The sequence below is a fragment of the Triticum aestivum genome, chromosome 4D (assembly GCF_018294505.1).
Source record: "Triticum aestivum cultivar Chinese Spring chromosome 4D, IWGSC CS RefSeq v2.1, whole genome shotgun sequence".
In the NCBI taxonomy this organism is placed as follows: Eukaryota; Viridiplantae; Streptophyta; class Magnoliopsida; order Poales; family Poaceae; genus Triticum; species Triticum aestivum.
The window spans coordinates 482,283,540-482,299,629 of NC_057805.1; positions in this window are offsets into that span (position 1 = coordinate 482,283,540).

A 16,090-nucleotide genomic window follows, 5' to 3' on the forward strand; every position below is an offset into this window, starting at 1 on the left:
TCAGCTGAGAGAAAATCATGACGAGTTGATAGTTCATCCATTCGTGACTTGAGAGTGGAATACTCTTCGGTCAATGACTGATTTTTCTCCATCTCCTCAACCAACAACCCTCAGGGAAGGGTTTTCTCAATTTTCTCAAGAGAGTTTTGTTGAATATTTGCAATTTTTATCAGTTTAGCATGGTCATCCTCATCCGAAGAATATTGATCACTGGAGTGAACCTTGCGATGTTTGGAGGATACCTTTTCCTTCGACGCTTTGGCCATGAAGCAGTAGGCAGGAGATTCATTGTTGCTTGATGGATTCCCAAAGAAGTTTGTTGCAGGAGAAGAGGCACATGCTATGCCAGCCATGCCGGAGTCGGAATCCTCATCGGATTCATCAGCTTCTTCGCAGTCAGATGATTCTTCTTCATCAGAATCTATCTCCTTGCCAATGAACGCTTTGGCCTTGCGAGAGTTATTCTTGCGGTTGGAGGAGGACTTGGGAGGATTCCTTGAGGAAGATCTTGACGAAGATTTTGAAGTGGAGTTGTCCTTCTTGTTAAAGAACTTCTTCGTTTTCTTCTCATCATTGGAGTCGTAGTTCTTACTCTTGCTTTTGCCTCGATAGTTGCCAGAATCATATCTTCCACTGGACCGAATTTCAGCTTATTAGAGATGGTAGTCCAAAATGAAATGTCCAGGCTTTCTGCACTTGAAGCAGGTGTATACTCTAGTAGGTTTTGATGAAGATTTTGAACCGCCAGAGTTGCTTGAACCTTTCTTATGGAACTGGCTCTTCCTGTGAAGACGCTGGAATCTTTTCGTGATTAATGCCAGATCTTTGCTGAGCCTTTTCTGGGTCATCTGAACCTTCATCAGCATTTCCATCGGAGGATGAATCAGCTACAGCCTTGAGAGCATGATTTTTGCACCGACTTGAGCTGTAGAATTCTCTTTTCTCTTTTTCTTGTTCCTCCTGGGTATTCAGTCTTTCCATGATATTAGCAGAGTCGAGGGTTTTGAAATCAGCTCGTTCACGAATCATCAGAACAAGTTTGTCGAATGAACTATCAAGTGATCGGAGCAGTTTCTTCACAACTTCATGGTCAGTGATGTCGTTGGCACCAAGACCTTCAAGCTCATTTGCTATGTCACTTAGACGATTGAAGGTTTGCTGACAGCTTTCATTTCCAATGTGCTTGAATTGATTGAATTTTGCTCGAAGAGTATCAATCCGGGCTTCTTTCTAAGTTGAAACACCTTCATTTATCTTCTCGAGGACATCCCACAAATCCTTCGCAATTTCACACTAGCGATAGTGAAGAAATTGCGCACAAGAGAGATGGCCACCAACAATTTCATCTTTGGCTTGAGCATCCATCTGAATGAGTTTCTTCTCCTCGTCAGTGGGTGCTTGAGGTATTGCAACCATGAACCTGAACTGCACCACATTCCACATATCATCATCTATTGTTCGGAGATGGATCTTCATCTTCTCCTTCCAGAAGGGATAGTCTGTCCCATCGAATATGGGAATCTTGAGATGCGACTTGTAGCTCACTCAGGACATACTTAAACTCCAAGGTTGTTAGACCAAAATGAGCAGAGTCAAGGAGTAACTTGCTCTGATAACAATTTTAGGATCGAAGTATGTCTACCAGAGGGGGGGTGAATGGGAGTTTTAAAAATTCTTCGGAATGTCAAAACTCTCAGAACCCAGCAGCGGAGCGAATGAAAAACAAACTACAACGAGCTAAAACTAAGTAACGAATGGAAACTAAAGCATGCATCGAGACAATTTACATGAAGGAAAAGCAGATCAAATGTAAATATGGGTAGCAGAGGTAACCAATGGTGCTCGATGGCGACAGGGTATTTGTTCAACCAGTTCGTCCTTCTGCATAAGGACTACGTCTGGTTGGAGGGGTTGTGACTTAACACGGAAGATAAACTCTCTTCACCCTATTCACCTCGACAATTGGTTCATCAACCAATGTCGATCACTCGTGGTAGATCTTGAGGCAATCTCCAAACCTCTACAGACTTCTTCTTCGAGAACCACAATCACTCTTGGTCTCTGAAGAAATTGACACCTAACCGTCTAGAGAATTTGCAGCTTTCAAGAGAAATAGCCGGAGCATACTGAACTTAGATTCGAGTGATGCCAAACCACTATCTAATTCTTCGGCTCTAGGGGTTTTCTCTCGATGGATTTTAAATTCAAATCGCTCAGAGAGGGGGTTGCTCAACAATCTTATCAGAATCAAACGGAGCAGCCACCGTACAAAGCCGGCGCGGGGTGGCTATTTATAGCCGCGGCCTTCCCTGGAGGGAAATGACCATTTTGGACACGCGGTCCAGCCAATGGCCAACCGACACATTTACAACGGTCGGGTTTTGGAGCAACAGTAACATTACTTGAGGAACGAGTAATGCTAACTCCTCGGTCTGAGACAAATCTCTCGCAGCGAAGAAGATCACAGTCTCTTGCTGGCAAGTATTTGCTCGGAACGCGAAGATATTTCTCTCGCAACTTTTATAGGATTTTGGATTAGTATCAGAGAATCAAAGTTTCGAACGCTACACCCTCTTAATAGTACGGTGGTCCTATGACTCAATAAAGAGAAGAAGAAGAACGAAATAAATGCTACGTCTTCACTTCATCTTCAATCTCTTCGGATGCAGTCATTTTTCTTCAGACAGACACCGAACCAATTTCTTCACTTCGGCAATTTTTGAGGGGTCACTCTTGTTATCATAATCTTCGGTGATAACCTTCGCTGCACCGCAAGGAGATTATGTTCGTCGTTTGCATCAACCCCCCCCTTTACCTTCTCTTTCTATTTTCGATGTCGTAGGGACATGTTACTCTGTCTGTACTAGCAAACACATAAGTCCCAAACTGTAGATGTCAACAAACTCCAAAACACAAGGGGCATATCATTGCACCAATAAAGATGATATTAGAGATACTCAACCCTATAGTGTTAATTTTAATAGACTTGATATCCCTTGTGGATAAAGATGTTGGGGAACGTACTAAATTTCAAAAAAAATCCTACGCACACGCAAGATCATGGTGATGCATAGCAACGAGAGGGGAGAGTGTGTCCACGTACCCTCGTAGACCGAAAGCGGAAGCGTTAGCACAACGCGGTTGATGTAGTCGTATGTCTTCACGATCCGACCGATCAAGTACCGAACGCACGGCACCACCGAGTTCAGCACACGTTCAACTCGATGACGTCCCTCGAACTCCGATCTAGCCGAGCTTTGAGGGAGAGTTTCGTCAGCACGACGGCGTGGTGACGATGATGATGTTCTACCGACGCAGGGCTTCGCCTAAGCACCGCTACGATATTATCGAGGTGGATTATGGTGGAGGGGGGCACCGCACACGGCTAAGAGATCCAAGGGATCAATTGTTGTGTCTCCAAGGGGTGCCTCCCTCCCCGTATATAAAGGAGTGGAGGAGGGGGAGGGGCCGGCCACCCTAGGCGCGCCCCATGAGGAGTCCTACTCCCACCGGGAGTAGGACTCCCCCCTTCCAAGTGGGAGTAGGAAAGGAGAGGGAAGGAGAGAGAGGGGGAAAGGAAAAGGGGGCGCCCCCCCCCCTCCTTGTCCAATTCGGACTGGTGGGGGAAGGGGGCGCGCGGCTGCCCTTGGCCGCCCCTCCTCTTCTCCACTAGGGCCCAATAGGCCCATTAGTCTCCCCGGGGGGTTCCGGTAACCCCCGGTACTCCGGTATATGCCCGATACTCCCCGAAACCATTCCGGTGTCCGAACATAGTCGTCCAATATATCAATCTTTATGTCTCGACCATTTCGAGACTCCTCGTCATGTCCGTGATCACATCCGGGACTCCGAACTACCTTCAGTACATCAAAACGCATAAACTCATAATATAACCATCATCGAACTTTAAGCGTGCGGACCCTACAGGTTCGAGAACTATGTAGACATGACCGAGGATGTTCATATTGGCTCCCACATATTCTACGAAGATCTTTATCGGTCAAACCGCATAACAACATACGTTGTTCCCTTTGTCATCGGTATGTTACTTGCCCGAGATTCGATCGTCGGTATCTCAATACCTAGTTCAATCTCGTTACCGGCAAGTCTCTTTAATCGTTCTGTAATACATCATCCCGCAACTAACTTATTAGTTGCAATGCTTGCAAGGCTTATAATGATGTGCATTACCGAGTGGGCCCAGAGATACCTCTCCGACAATCGGAGTGACAAATCCTAATCTCGAAATACGCCAACCCAACAAGTACCTTCGGAGACACCTGTAGAGCACCTTTATAATCACCCAGTTACGTTGTGACGTTTGGTAGCACACAAAGTGTTCCTTCGGTAAACGGGAGTTGCATAATCTCATAGTCATAGGAACATGTATAAGTCATGAAGAAAGCAATAGCGACATACTAAACGATCAAGTGCTAAGCTAACGGAATGGGTCAAGTCAATCACATCATTCTCCTAATGATGTGATCCCGTCAATCAAATGACAACTCTTTGTCTATGGCTAGGAAACATAACCATCTTTGATCAACGAGCTAGTCAAGTAGAGGCATACTAGTGACACTCAGTTTGTCTATGTATTCACACATGTATCATCTTTCCGGTTAATACAATTCTAGCATGAATAATAAACATTTATCATGATATAAGGAAATAAATAATAACTTTATTATTGCCTCTAGGGCATATTTCCTTCAGTCTCCCACTTGCACTAGAGTCAATAATCTAGATTACACAGTAATGATTCTAACACCCATGGAGCCTTGGTGTTGATCATGTTTTGCTCGTGGAAGAGGCTTAGTCAACGGGTCTGCAACATTCAGATCCGTATGTATCTTGCAAATCTCTATGTCTCCCACCTGGACTTGATCCCGGATGGAGTTGAAGCGTCTCTTGATGTGCTTGGTTCTCTTGTGAAATCTGGATTCCTTTGCCAAAGCAATTGCACCAGTATTGTCACAAAAGATTTTCATTGGACCCGATGCACTAGGTATGACACCTAGATCGGATATGAACTCCTTCATCCAGACTCCTTCATTTGCTGCTTCCGAAGCAGCTATGTACTCCGCTTCACATGTAGATCCCGCTACGACGCTTTGTTTAGAACTGCACCAACTGACAGCTCCACCGTTCAATATAAACACGTATCCGGTTTGCGATTTAGAATCGTCCGGATCAGTGTCAAAGCTTGCATCGACGTAACCATTTACGACGAGCTCTTTGTCACCTCCATAAACGAGAAACATATCCTTAGTCCTTTTTAGGTATTTCAGGATGTTCTTGACCGCTGTCCAGTGATCCACTCCTGGATTACTTTGGTACCTCCCTGCTAAACTAATAGCAAGGCACACATCAGGTCTGGTACACAGCATTGCATACATGATAGAGCCTATGGCTGAAGCATAGGGAACATCTTTCATTTTCTCTCTATCTTCTGCAGTGGTCGGGCATTGAGTCTTACTCAACTTCACACCTTGTAACACAGGCAAGAACCCTTTCTTTGCTTGATCCATTTTGAACTTCTTCAAAACTTTGTCAAGGTATGTGCTTTGTGAAAGTCCAATTAAGCGTCTTGATCTATCTCTATAGATCTTGATGCCCAATATATAAGCAGCTTCACCGAGGTCCTTCATTGAAAAACTCTTATTCAAATATCCTTTATGCTATCCAGAAATTCTATATCATTTCCAATCAACAATATGTCATCCACATATAATATCAGAAATCCTACAGAGCTCCCTCTCACTTTCTTGTAAATACAGGCTTCTCCAAAAGTCTGTATAAAACCATATGCTTTGATCACACTATCAAAACGTTTATTCCAACTCCGAGAGGCTTGCACCAGTCCATAAATGGATCGCTGGAGCTTGCACACTTTGTTAGCTCCCTTTGGATCGACAAAACCTTCCGGTTGCATCATATACAACTCTTCTTCCAGAAATCCATTTAGGAATGCAGTTTTGACATCCATTTGCCAAATTTCATAATCATAAAATGCGGCAATTGCTAACATGATTCGGATAGACTTAAGCATCGCTACGGGTGAGAAAGTCTCATCGTAGTCAACCCCTTGAACTTGTCGAAAACCTTTTGCAACAAGTCGAGCTTTATAGACAGTAACATTACCGTCAGCGTCAGTCTTCTTCTTGAAGATCCATTTATTCTCGATGGCCTGCCGATCATCGGGCAAGTCAACCAAAGTCCACACTTTGTTCTCATACATGGATCCCATCTCAGATTTCATGGCCTCAAGCCATTTTGCGGAATCTGGGCTCACCATCGCTTCTTCATAGTTCGTAGGTTCGTCATGGTCTAGTAACATAACCTCCAGAACAGGATTACCATACCACTCTGGTGCGGATCTTACTCTGGTTGACCTACGAGGTTCAGTAACAACTTGATCTGAAGTTTCATGATCATCATCATTAACTTCCTCACTAATTGGTATAGACGTCACAGGAACCGGTTTCTGTGATGAACTATTTTCCAATAAGGGAGCAGGTACAGTTACCTCATCAAGTTCTACTTTCCTCCCACTCACTTCTTTCGAGAGAAACTCCTTCTCTAGAAAGGATCCATTCTTGGCAACGAATGTCTTGCCTTCGGATCTGTGATAGAAGGTGTACCCAACAGTTTCCTTTGGGTATCCTATGAAGACACATTTCTCCGATTTGGGTTCGAGCTTATCAGGTTGAAGCTTTTTCACATAAGCATCGCAGCCCCAAACTTTAAGAAACGACAACTTTGGTTTCTTGCCAAACCACAGTTCATAAGGCGTCGTCTCAACGGATTTTGATGGTGCCCTATTTAACGTGAATGCGGCCGTCTCTAAAGCATAACCCCAAAACGATAGCGGTAAATCAGTAAGAGACATCATAGATCGCACCATATCTAGTAAAGTACGATTACGACGTTCGGACACACCATTACGCTGTGGTGTTCCGGGTGGCGTGAGTTGCGAAACTATTCCGCATTGTTTCAAATGTAGACCAAACTCGTAACTCAAATATTCTCCTCCACGATCAGATCGCAGAAACTTTATTTTCTTGTTACGATGATTTTCAACTTCACTCTGAAATTCTTTGAACTTTTCAAATGTTTCAGACTTATGTTTCATTAAGTAGATATACCCATATCTGCTTAAATCATCTGTGAAGGTGAGAAAATAACGATACCCGCCGCGAGCCTCAACATTCATTGGACCACATACATCAGTATGTATGATCTCCAACAAATCAGTTGCTCGCTCCATAGTTCCGGAGAACGGCGTTTTAGTCATCTTGCCCATGAGGCATGGTTCGCAAGTACCAAGTGATTCATAATCAAGTGATTCCAAAAGTCCATCAGTATGGAGTTTCTTCATGCGCTTTACACCAATATGACCCAAACGGCAGTGCCACAAATAAGTTGCACTATCATTATCAACTCTGCATCTTTTGGCTTCAACATTATGAATATGTGTATCACTACTATCGAGATTCATCAAAAATAGACCACTCTTCAAGGGTGCATGACCATAAAAGATATTACTCATATAAATAGAACAACCATTATTCTCAGATTTAAATGAATAACCGTCTCGCATCAAACAAGATCCAGATATAATGTTCATGCTCAACGCTGGCACCAAATAACAATTATTTAGGTCTAAAACTAATCCCGAAGGTAGATGTAGAGGTAGCGTGCCGACGGCGATCACATCGACTTTGGAACCATTTCCCACGCGCATCGTCACCTCGTCCTTAGCCAGTGTTCGCTTAATCCGTAGTCCCTGTTTCGAGTTGCAAATATTAGCAACAGAACCAGTATCAAATACCCAGGTGCTACTGCGAGCTCTGGTAAGGTACACATCAATAACATGTATATCACATATACCTTTGTTCACCTTGCCATCCTTCTTATCCGCCAAATACTTGGGGCAGTTCCGCTTCCAGTGACCAGTCTGCTTGCAGTAGAAGCACTCAGTCTCAGGCTTAGGTCCAGACTTGGGTTTCTTCTCTTGAGCAGCAACTTGTTTGCTGTTCTTCTTGAAGTTCCCCTTCTTCTTCCCTTTGCCCTTTTTCTTGAAACTGGTGGTCTTATTGACCATCAACACTTGATGCTCCTTCTTGATTTCTACCTCCGCAGCCTTTAGCATTGCGAAGAGCTCGGGAATCGTCTTATCCATCCCTTGCATGTTATAGTTCATCACGAAGCTCTTGTAGCTTGGTGGCAGTGATTGAAGAATTCTGTCAATGACGCTATCATCCGGAAGATTAACTCCCAGTTGAATCAAGTGATTGTTATACCCAGACATTCTGAGTATATGCTCACTGACAGAACTATTCTCCTCCATCTTGCAGCTGTAGAACTTATTGGAGACTTCATATCTCTCAATCCGGGCATTTGCTTGAAATATTAACTTCAACTCCTGGAACATCTCATATGCTCCATGACGTTCAAAACGTCGTTGAAGTCCCGGTTCTAAGCCGTAAAGCATGGCACACTGAACTATCGAGTAGTCATCAGCTTTGCTCTGCCAGACGTTCATAACATCTGGTGTTGCTCCTGCAGCAGGTTTGGCACCTAGCGGTGCTTCCAGGACGTAATTCTTCTGTGCAGCAATGAGGATAATCCTCAAGTTACGGACCCAGTCCGTGTAATTGCTACCATCATCTTTCAACTTTGCTTTCTCAAGGAACGCATTAAAATTCAACGGAACAACAGCACGAGCCATCTATCTACAACAACATAGACATGCAAAATACTATCAGGTACTAAGTTCATGATAAATTCAAGTTCAATTAATCATATTACTTAAGAACTCCCACTTAGATAGACATCCCTCTAATCATCTAAGTGATCATGTGATCCAAATCAACTAAACCATAACCGATCATCACGTGAAATGGAGTAGTTTTCAATGGTGAACATCACTATGTTGATCATATCTACTATATGATTCACGCTCGACCTTTCGGTCTCAGTGTTCCGAGGCCATATCTGCATATGCTAGGCTCGTCAAGTTTAACCCGAGTATTCTGCGTGTGCAAAACTGGCTTGCACCCGTTGTAGATGGACGTAGAGCTTATCACACCCGATCATCACGTGGTGTCTGGGCACGACGAACTTTGGCAACGGTGCATACTCAGGGAGAACACTTTTATCTTGAAATTTAGTGAGAGATCATCTTATAATGCTACCGTCAATCAAAGCAAAATAAGATGCATAAAAGATAAACATCACATGCAATCAATATAAGTGATATGATATGGCCATCATCATCTTGTGCTTGTGATCTCCATCTCCGAAGCACCGTCATGATCACCATCGTCACCGGCGCGACACCTTGATCTCCATCGTAGCATCGTTGTCGTCTCGCCAACTATTGCTTCTACGACTATCGCTACCGCTTAGTGATAAAGTAAAGCAATTACAGGGCGATTGCATTGCATACAATAAAGCGACAACCATATGGCACCTGCCAGTTGCCGATAACTCAGTTACAAAACATGATCATCTCATACAATAAAATTTAGCATCATGTCTTGACCATATCACATCACAACATGCCCTGCAAAAACAAGTTAGACGTCCTCTACTTTGTTGTTGCAAGTTTTACGTGGCTGCTACGGGCTGAGCAAGAACCGTTCTTACCTACGCATCAAAACCACAACGATAGTTCGTCAAGTTAGTGTTGTTTTAACCTTCTCAAGGACCGGGTGTAGCCACACTCGGTTCAACTAAAGTTGGAGAAACTGACACCCGCTAGCCACCTGTGTGCAAAGCACGTTGGTAGAACCAGTCTCGCGTAAGCGTACGCGTAATGTCGGTCCGGGCCGCTTCATCCAACAATACCGTCAAACCAAAGTGTGACATGCTGGTAAGCAGTATGACTTGTATCGCCCAGAACTCACTTGTGTTCTACTCGTGCATATAACATCAACGCATAAAACCAGGCTCGGATGCCACTATTGGGAACGTAGTAATTTCAAAAAAATTCCTACACACACGCAAGATCATGGTGATGCATAGAAACGAGAGGGGAGAGTGTGTCCACGTACCCTCGTAGACCGAAAGAGAAAGAGTTAGCACAACGTGGTTGATGTAATCGTACGTCTTCACGATCTGACTGATCATGTACCGAACGCACGGCACCTCCGAGTTCAGCACACGTTCAACTCGATGACGTCCCTCGAACTCCGATCCAGCTGAGCTTTGAGGAAGAGTTTCGTCAGCACGACGGCGTGGTGACGATGATGGTGATCTACCAACGTAGGGCTTCGCCTAAGCACCGCTACGATATTATCGAGGTGGATTATGGTGGAGGGGGGCACCGCACACGGCTAAGAGATCCAAGGGATCAATTGTTGTGTCTCCAAGGGGTGCCTCCCTCCCCGTATATAAAGGAGTGGAGAAGGGGGAGGGGGCCGGCCACCCTAGGCGCGCCCCATGAGGAGTCCTACTACTCCCCCCTTCCAAGTGGGAGTAGGAGAGGAGAGGGAAGGAGAGAGAGGGGGAAAGGAAAGGGGGGTGCCCCCCTCCTTGTCCAATTCAGACTGGGGGAGAAGGGGGCGCGCGGCTGCCCTTGGCCGCCCCTCCTCTTCTCCACTAGGGCCCAATAGGCCCATTAGTCTCCCCGGGGGGTTCCGGTAACCGCCCGGTACTCCGGTATATGCCCGATACTCCCCGAAACCATTCCGGTGTCCGAACATAGTCGTCCAGTATATCAATCTTTATGTCTCAACCATTTCAAGACTCCTCGTCATGTCCGTGATCACATCCGGGACTCCGAACTACCTTCGGTACATCAAAACACATAAACTCATAATATAACCGTCATCGAACTTTAAGCGTGCGGACCCTACGGGTTCGAGAACTATGTAGACATGACTGAGACACGTCTCCGGTCAATAACCAATAGCAGAACCTGGATGTTCATATTGGCTCTCACATATTCTACGAAGATCTTTATCGGTCAAACCGCATAACAACATACGTTGTTCCCTTTGTCATCGGTGTGTTACTTGCCCGAGATTCGATCGTTGGTACCTCAATACCTAGTTCAATCTCGTTACCGGCAAGTCTCTTTAATCGTTTCGTAATACATCATCCCACAACTAACTCATTAGTTGCAATGCTTGCAAGGCTTATAATGATGTGCATTACCGAGTGGGCCCAGAGATACCTCTCCGACAATCGGAGTGTCAAATCCTAATCTCGAAATACGCCAACCCAACAAGTACCTTCGGTGACACCTGTAGAGCACCTTTATAATCACCCAGTTACGTTGTGACGTTTGGTAGCACACAAAGTGTTCCTCCAGTAAACGGGAGTTGCATAATCTCATAGTCCTAGGAACATGTATAAGTCATGAAGAAAGCAATAGCAACATACTAAACGATCAAGTGCTAAGCTAACGGAATGGGTCAAGTCAATCACATCATTCTCCTAATGATGTGATCCCGTTAATCAAATGACAACTCTTTGTCTATGGCTAGGAAACATAACCATCTTTGATCAACGAGCTAGTCAAGTAGAGGCATACTAGTGACACTCTGTTTGTCTATGTATTCACACATGTATCATGTTTCCGGTTAATACAATTCTAGCATGAATAATAAACATTTATCATGATATAAGGAAATAAATAATAACTTTACTATTGCCTCTAGGGCATATTTCCTTCAAAAGATGTCCAGAGGAACTTAGTAAAAGGTGAATGAGATTATGCCAAAATTTGTGTTTGCATTTTTACATGACACTTCAGCTTCTCGATGGTGTGATGACCTTGTCACTCTATGTGCGTTCACGTGCGTAAATGCGGTTTTGTCATATATATTGAGAACTCTGCTAGCCAATGAACGATCAACCAGTGTTTTGGCTTGGATTTCGGCTATGAGTTTGTTACTGTGCATAGTGGCAGCACTACATCAAATATTATCCAGCTTTCTCTTGAATGTGTGTGTATATGGTAATAACCTCACAAGAGCTCAAAAGAGACAACATATTGTTCCATATTACTCAAACTTAAGCCACCAGACAAAAAGAATTCCAACATGCAAAGACTGAAGTAAAGTGCTTGAGAGCCTTGATGACGAGTCACTTGTGGGTGTTAGTGAGTTACTCTAGTATCGTGTTGTCTTCACGTACCTTCCGCTCCCTAATTCATGTTTTGTCTAACTAGGCTAAATAGTGTGTTCCTGGCAAGCAAGTGTTAACTAGGCTAAATAGAATGAAAGCTACTTTGTTATTTTGTCTAGTTGAGCAAGAAGTTTGTGTTGATTGTCTTTGCTTCACTAACACTTGCATAATAACCATGCCACTGCTACAACTATACTAGGTTTTCACGTGAAGAAGTGGAGGGCTATCTAGTCATACTGATAGTAAGTGAACCAAAACCTTCACGTTTCTTCGGTTTAAACAACTGAGTTCCTTACGGTTTGGATTTCTACCTATGTTGCTCGAGGACGATCAGATTTAAGCTTACGGGAGTTGATGAGTGTTAGTTTACACTCATCACACCTTAGTTTAAACCGGTTTATTTCATAAAAACCGAGAGATCCGCTCCGATATTGCTACTAATGACTAATGCATGCAAAGGATTCCAAAATCCCCTCTTTTGTATTCACAGGAAATTGGGCTAAATAAGGACGAAATCAAGCATATACATGGAAAGGAGTAAACTGGAGATAAGAGAGATCAAATGGGAGGCACACCAGGCGCAAAAGAGCGCAAGTGCTCATACCAGGCACCTGCGGCTCTAGGAGGTCTAACCCAACAACTATTACAAAGTGGACTTCGTCTAATTCGCAAAAGAGCACCGTCCAGACCCTCATATGCGCAATAGAAGCCATTCATCAACCCTAGCCGCCACCATCTCCCATCTCATCTCCATAGCCACCACCATCTTGTAGGAAATATGCCCTATAGGCAATAGTATTGTTTTATTATATTTCCATTATTCATAATTAAGATTTTATGTTTCATGCTATAACTGCTATGATCCTGGAATATGCAATTCAGTGGAAAACTCATATGCACGTGTGAAATGATAAACAGTTAATAATAGGTTCCCTGTTTTGCCTCTAAGACTGGCTCAAGTGTTGTTGGTGATCACGTTTTCCGGATCTTAGGATATCGTTAAGTGTAATGATAGTCCTAAAACAACATTGAGGGTATGACGTTAGAAGAACGATCATATCGAATCAACCCAATACTTGTCTGTTATACTTTGTGATTATCTCGTCTGAAATCATCTTTTATACATAGAGTGTTAGCATGTGTTTTAGTTCCTCGGACCATGAGAGCGTCTCGATTACTTCCTGCCAGACGGTGGGCTTTGGGGTTGCTCAAACGTCATCTGTAACAAGGTGGTCATAACGACAACTTTCAGGCTCACTGGAAAGTTTCACAAGTGACCGGATACCTCGAGAGTGGGATTTGCTCCTCTGGCGATGGAGAGATATTCTTAGGGCCCTCCCGGTGTGACGACATCATCATCGTCTGGCCAGACACAGGTGACTACGTCACAGGGATGCCGGAACACGTCAACGAGAAAGAAGAACAAAACCGGTAACAGGAGCAATGGTGTAGTGAGCATGGTGATGACTCACGAGGATACCGATGCACACCAGGTTTTGTAAAGTATCGCGAAGCGAAGGGAACATCACATGATAACCAAATGTTCACTCAAATATATTCATGTAATCATAGGGACCGATATGGATGTCCACGGTTCCGCTATCGGTCATTGAATATAGGGGTCACAAGCTTAAGGTAATCACGATCTACTGAGTGTTAGTGGGATGGGAGTGATGAGAATATATTTTTGAAATTGTTTCATTAATATCCGAAATAGTTCCGAGTGGTTCCGGAAGCGTTTCAGGGTCACCGGTAGGGTTTTGGTGAATATTTTGTAATACAGGGTATTGCCGATTAATATATATAGATGGAAAATGTTTCCGGGGATGTTAAATTATATATATAATGGTCTGGAAATATTTAGACATTTTATATTTAATTTAAATATCAATGGGCCTTAAAAGGCCAAGTGGTGGAAGGAGATATGGGCCAAGGCCCATATGGAAGTGCCCCCCCCCCTTCCTTATTGGGGGCCGAATCCTACTTGGGAGGGGAGTGGAACTCCCCCCAAGGCTACCGCACCAAGGGGGACTCTTTTCCCCTTGGTGGCTTCCCTCTCCCTCCCCTCTAACCTATATATACTAGAGGATTTCCACCCTATGTGCATACAAGTTTTGGAGCCTCCTCTAGTTGATCTAGTTCTAGTTCTTGTTGCTCCTAGTTGACTAATTAGATCTAGCCCTAGCCACCTCTAGTCCTCATAATTAGAAAGGCAAGTGTTTAGTTTTAGAGTGCTCCCGCACCGTAATTCTCCAGCCTTGGCCCCTCTTGATAGTGTGGTTACCCTACAACTCAAATCAAATCAAAATAAAACCTTCGAGTAGCCGGAAAACATAACCTTTGATCTTTTTTAAGTGGGGGGGCGGGGTCAACCATCTCAACAAAAAACGTCCAAGGAACCAAACACCTGAGATAAACCTTAGCAATCGTCATTAATTCCACTAACCACATTGTCATCACACTGAAATACCCTTTAGAAATAAATGAACTTTCAATAGTGTCTAGTGTTATTATCACCTTCTATAATATATGTTTCTTTACATTTTTGCACACATTTCAATGGCTAAAGATGTAGTAATGTGGAAACAAGAATTTACAGGGAAAGCAACACACTCATGATGTTGCACGAGAGGTGCATTCGAGCATACACTGTGACCACTACTATTTTAGGAAACTAATATGGAGCAAACATTCTAAATAATGTCCCTAATAGCGTGACAACGGTGCCACTGTACAATCACATGGTGTTGCAGCATGGATGAGATCACTATGATATCATGGGTGCGTGGATGTTGTTTTCGGCCATTGAGCAATAATGCGCTGCCCCAATGCACTTCTTTAAGAAAAATCAACGCCGGTAAATATGCAGGTAAAAATATGATACACAAATGTGGTTTAACAATTGTGTAAGTCATATATGATAAATCCCATATGTTTTGCATTTTAGGTTGTTGATGGCCATTCGGTGGTGACACGCTCGACCCAACTGTCCATGCGCATGTCGACAATGTCGTTGACGTGTTTCCTACCCCTCCACCAACTCGCCTCATTATATCTGCCTCTCCCCTCCTCATCCCTCTCGCATTTCTCCACCTACCCAGAGCCCTTTCTCCACCAGATCTGATAGCCTCATGGCTAGGTTCGGGTATTCCTCGAGGGGGCGGAGGCACTGTCGGCCTCCTCTCATGGCTTTCCTCGGCATAGTCGCCGTCATGGTCTTCCTTTATGGCGAATTCTGCTCGGTTCGTCCCGGAGGTACCCTTCAAAATAACCCCCCTTCCTATTCATTGCATTCCCTAGAGATTTTCTCTCCTTTCGGTTCTTGGCACCGCGGTGGTCCCAGGCCCTCAGCTAAGGTCTGCATCTGGGATCCCACTGGTTCGAGGCCCCTTCCATATCCCTTAGTCTCCTGCCAGGCTCTCCCCATCCCATTTCCGAAGACACAAGAGATCTTATTTATACGCAGATCTGGCGCTTCAGTTTTGGTTTCAAGGAAACTGAAGCAGGCAGTCGTGGAACCGTTGCATGCTCTATCTTCCATGGATTGGTGTCGATTCTCTTCGCTCGAGTCGGGGAATGTATCATTCCCCATCTTCTGCTCTGGCTTGAGTGGAATCTCATCCGAAATCCTATGTGTGACCAGAGGCGGCCATCCCTCTCAACCTCCTTCACCAGAGGCATACATCGTGGTCTTTGGATCCAGATCTTCGCCAAGCAAGTCTTCGTTGTTGGTTCATATTCCAGAGGTATGCCAGCACCCGTACAAGGGGCTTATTTCTCTCCTACTTATGATGCTTTGCGTGATCCTCGTCGTCGACGAGCTCGCGCCCTTCCTTGTCCAGAGGCTATCAGACGAAGTTGTCCTTGTCCTCTTTTCGGCGGGCGCCCATCATCTTCATCACCGACGTTCAGCTATGGGGCCCCTATGATTGCGGCCTCTCCCTGCGTGGCT